Below are 5,294 nucleotides of genomic sequence, written 5' to 3'. Positions count from 1 at the left end.
AACAGTAACTTGTAAAAATTCAGGGAACTTCTCATTTTCGTGAGCATTCCCTTTTTTCTTATATTTGAAAGTTCAGTGTTTCATTGAAAAACTCTGTGTCAAATCTTTGAGCATTTTCTCTATAAATCATTGTGGCAAGGAGCAATGGAGGGTGCACTGAAAAATAGAAGGCCAGTTGTAGCTCCAGGTCATAGTTTATTGACCGATAAAATGAAGGAGTTGAAATAGATCTCTCAGGTTCTATCCTTCTCTATGACCATTGTAATGGAATATTTCAGTATGGACAAGCTTTCACTGTGAATTATAATAAAAGAAGGAGTATTGGTATATTCTGTACACTATGCTTAAGTATATATAAAATATTACATTAGCCTTCTTGCTTTATAACTTTCCATGGTGCTATCTGGTATCAATTACCAAAGCTATGATGTGTCAGTCTTCATAGTTCCTGTGGGCTTCCCATGCTGGTAAAGGATCTGTCTGCCCATGCAGGAGCCACAAGAGATGTGGGTTTGATACTTGGGTCAAGAAGATTCCCTGGAGGAGGAGAGCATGGCGACCCACTCTAGTATTCTTGCCTGAAGAATAATCCCATGGAAAGATTTCCTGGCAGACTATAGTTCATAGGGTGGCAAAGAGTCAGACACAACTGAGCATGTGTGATGTGTGCACATGCACACACACACACACACACACACATATATATAATGAGAATGGTTTTAGTTATGAGTTGTATTCTGAGGGAAGAAGTAGGAAAATGGATGATTTTCTTATAAAGTCAGATGGCCAGGAGAGTTAAAGCATCTGGTGTCCTTATTACAAATCAGAGATCTCAAGTTAGATAGATCCACATATAAGTTTCACAACTTATATGCTACCTAATTATATAATTATTATATTGTTTTGTATTGTGGTATTTGATTAATTAGAATATGAATAGAAAATCATTCTAAATGCTTTTATTAAACTAAAAGCATTAAAAACATTTTGCATAGTGATCCCAAATATTTATACTAAATGACAACAATGAATATATAAGAAATGAATATGTGAATTTTCATACAGTTCCCTGGGATGGATTTATAATTATTTCTGACTGTAGCATGTAGGAAGTTATTTTGGTTATTGGGAAAACAAAAAAATAAAGCTTGGGAAGGAGATGAACAAATCACAGTTTGGAAAATGGTACACTATAAATTATAACTGAACATTTGAACAGTTTCTTTAGTGTTTATAAGTTTTTGCATTAGGTGGCTAAAAGTAAACTTTGGTTAATGTCTGTCTTTCATTAGTCGTTAATGGGATCAATTGACAGTATGCTGGATGCCTCATATATTAAGTCATGTGAGCCCAGAATCAAAATTGTTTTACTACTTCTGTGTAGTAGATAATTAATACAGATTAAAAAAAATACATTCACACACATATTAAAGGCTCAGGACTTCCCTGGTGGTCCAGTGGTTAAGACTCTGTGCTTCCACTGCCGGGGGCATGGGTTCAATCCCTGGTTAGGAAACTAAGATCCCACATGCCACACAGTGCAGCCAAAAAATAAAATAAAAACCCAAAACAAACAGATATTAAAGGCATGTTTCCTGTAGCAGTCCACTGACCTCATTCTCAAATCACATTTGCACATATATATATATTTTTTTGCAGTGATAGTCATCATGCTTTGAACCAGGGTTACAAACCCAGTTTCTGAAAGATACCAAATACAGTACTTCTTAGTCTTTTCTTCATACTGTCAAATGGTAAAGCCGAGCATGATAGAAGGATGATAACAAGCCTGGGATGTATTTGTGAAATAGTCTTAGTTTTCCCCATGAGAAAAATGAGACAAAAGTGGTTCAGCTGCATCTGAGGTCCTGCAGCTAGTAGATGGCAAAACCAGGACCTTAGCTCTGACTTGACTATGTCAGTTACACTAGCCCATGTCTCCATAGAACTCATATTTTGACAGATATTAGTAGATCAATAAAACATCCTGTTTGCCTGATTAACTATTCAATTAATTTACCAGTTTGGAATTTGTGTTGACCTAGCCTACTTTCATAAATTCAGAGCAAAAGCTACATTCAGCTCTCAGTTCAGTTCAGTTCAGTCGCTCAGTCATGTCCGACTCTTTGCGACCCCATGAATCGCAGCACGCCAGGCCTCCCTGTCCATCACCAACTCCCGGAGTTCACTCAGATTCACGTCCATCGAGTCCGTGATGCCATCCAGCCATCTCATCCTCTGTCGTCCGCTTCTCCTCCTGCCCCCAATCCCTCCCAACGTCAAAGTCTTTTCCAATGAGTCAACTCTTCGCATGAGGTGGCCAAAGTACTGGAGTTTCAGCTTTAGCATCATTCCTTCCAAAGAAATCCCAGGGCTGATCTCCTTCAGAATGGACTGGTTGGATCTCCTTGCAGTCCAAGGGACTCTCAAGAGTCTTCTCCAACACCACAGTTCAAAAGCATCGGTTGTCTATACTAGTCAAAAGTCTCAAACTCCCATTTTAGCCTCCTGCTAATTTTGACTGCAGGGCCTGACCTAAGTAATTCACTGTTCTCTGGCAGTATGGAATGAATGATTCAAGGATGGATAACTCCAAAATAATGACTAGATAAAGTATGATTTGCCTTCATTGTTTTGTTTTGTATCAGTTCCTAATGGACTGTTGGACTCTCTAAACTACTTGGAAACATTTTTAATTACAAAAATGGAAACTGAAGAGATGTTTTTGTTTCTTGAAGCTCTTGCAGAGTTCATATGCATGTCAGTTCTTATGTCATATTTATGAATCAAGGGCTCTAAATATATACATTTCTAAATAATAGACAATATTTCCTTTAAGAATCTATATGCAAAAAATATATGATTCATTGACTCATTCATTCAGTTAAGCAATAAAAATATGCTCAGGGCCTACTTTGATGGTCAAGATGCTTGTTCTTTCTGACCGAATACTTATATTAAAGAATGTCATGAGATGGGAAATTGACCAGTCCACACTGTATACTGTATCGTTCATCTGGAAGCAATGGCTTTATTGCTCTAATACTGTAAGGAGGACATGGTCCTCATAATTCATGAAGGACTCTCTGAAGTGAACTAATGAGGCACAGTTTCTCATATACAAACCCAGCAGGCAATTATAAGTTTTGTTATAACCAATAGCATATCACCTACTTGAAATTTAAGAGATGGCTTTGTGCATGCTCACATGCATGTATGTCTGGCCAACAATAAATAAAAATAAAAGTGGGGTTGTCTGACTGGCTGGTTATCTTGGACACTTCTGGTTGTCTGGATTTTTGTTCTTGGCAAACAAAGTGAAGAAACATATATTTTACATGCTTTTGAGCTTCGAGTTTAGCCAGCTATGCATTTGGGAAAGTCGTCTGGACTAGAAATGAAGATTGTTTTCCTCTTCTCCCTTTTTCTCTTGAATCGTTTAAACCACCTTCTACCATCTCATGCATTTCATAGTTTTCAGTATTGACTTCCCCAACTTTTGTTTTTTGGGGAGTCAGTAAATTACAAGTATTTTCTTCAAGAGGATGAAGCACAGTGTGGTGGCAAATGTTTGGAACTGAAGATCAGACAAAATTCTAGTTGGTTTACTAACTCAACTGGCACACTCTAGCTGTTTAATTTCACTGACTGTTATTTCCCTCAACTGTAAGATGTGGAGGTTGAATAATAATGTAGATAAAATTTGGCAAGTTGTTTAACTTCTTTTTTTCATCAGTATCCTCACCTATAAAATAAAACTAATATATAACCAACTCCAAGGGTTGTTGTGAAGAGTAAACAGTATACTTCCACTGATTATATGAAGTCCAAAATACTCTCCTGATAGTCCTACAAACTCATGGGACCTTTCTTGGTCAACTGTGGATTTGATATCATATTCCCACTGAATTAATTCAAGCTTGGGATTGTGTCATTGTCCTATACGTGTTGTCCCTGTTCTGTGACAAATCATCCTAGATGGTGGGATTCAGCCCTTCCCATAACTTCTTCAAAATGAACCAAGAAAGTACATATACAAATGCCAATTGTGTGTGTGTAGCAGGCTTTACAAAATGTTGCAGGAGGTACAGGTCAAGTTATCCATGCTCATAAAAATGACCATTTGGGCAACTTGTTCGGTCTTCTCTCTTTTTATATTCCTTGGATTCACATGTTCATTTTACTCTAGAACACAGCACAAGGATATATATATATATATTTTACATTCTCAGCTCTGCACTCTACCAGGCCACCATTGTATATCCCATTAATAACCTTCAATAGAAGGGCCTTCATTTTAAGAGGAGCTGCCTCCTTAAAAGTAACTGTAGCTTGTCTGCTCCTCCGTTGTACATGCTCATGTCCCTCCCTCAAAGGTTGTATACTAGCAACGAACAGAACTTTTATTGCATTGTTCTTGAGGTGTGTGTACTTTGCACCATGCTGGGCGCACAGCTCATCACCAAGTTTTCTTCTTTGAATAGGTGGTATATGCTCAGATGGCTTATAGATCCATGCATTGTGTGTTTATTTAGAGTAATAGAAAACATTTATAGTAGTTAGTATTTACCAGGCAATGGTCCAGACATTCCACATGAATCACTACATTTAATTTTTATGATAAACCCACAGAAGTGGTCCTGTTATCAGCTGCATTTCATAGACAAGGCAACTGAGGCAGTCAGGTAACTTGGGTTAAACCGCTCAGTATATACAGCTTGGATTTGAATCCAGGCCATTGAGTTTTGGAGTCTATACTCTTAAGAACTAGATTAAGGTTTCTTTAATACCATAGTCATAAGCATGTTCACAAATCAACAAAATGAAATATTTCTAATTTTATGAGGTTAGTATGTACAGGATCCTTCATTCTGAATAAAAGATACTTTAAATACATTACATCCAAATATAAATGTTTATGTAAATGAAGGTTTTTTTGGAGACAACTTAAAAATATTCGGGGTGACTTCCCTGGTGGTCCAGTGGCTAAGACTTTGTGCTCCCAATGCAGGGGCCCCAGGTTCCATCCCTGGTCAGGGAACTAGATCATACATGCTGCAACTAAGACCTGTTGCAGCCAAATAAATAAATACATATAAAATATATTTTTGATGGAAGAGACTAAGAAAACCATGCATTACTATCCCTCTCCTGGTTTTAAAGTATTTATTTTGGCTGTATTGGGCCTTAGTTGTGGTATGTAGGATCCTCGTGGCATCATGTAAAAACTTTCACTGTGGTCCATGGGCTTTCTAGATGTGGCATGCACACACAGCAGTTGCAGTGTACAGGCT

At 37.5% G+C, this 5,294-nt stretch overlaps 1 non-coding gene across 1 annotated transcript; it reads left to right on the top strand.

Annotated features, from left to right (window-relative positions):
- Positions 1 to 4,968: 4,968 nt before the first annotated feature.
- TRNAG-CCC (transfer RNA glycine (anticodon CCC)) lies at positions 4,969 to 5,041 on the top strand. The gene has a single exon. It is a non-coding gene; the product is annotated as a tRNA-Gly (tRNA).
- Positions 5,042 to 5,294: the final 253 nt, after the last annotated feature.

The sequence above is a fragment of the Budorcas taxicolor genome, chromosome X (assembly GCF_023091745.1).
Source record: "Budorcas taxicolor isolate Tak-1 chromosome X, Takin1.1, whole genome shotgun sequence".
Taxonomy (NCBI): Eukaryota; Metazoa; Chordata; class Mammalia; order Artiodactyla; family Bovidae; genus Budorcas; species Budorcas taxicolor.
This window is presented reverse-complemented; position numbering and strand designations above follow the sequence as displayed.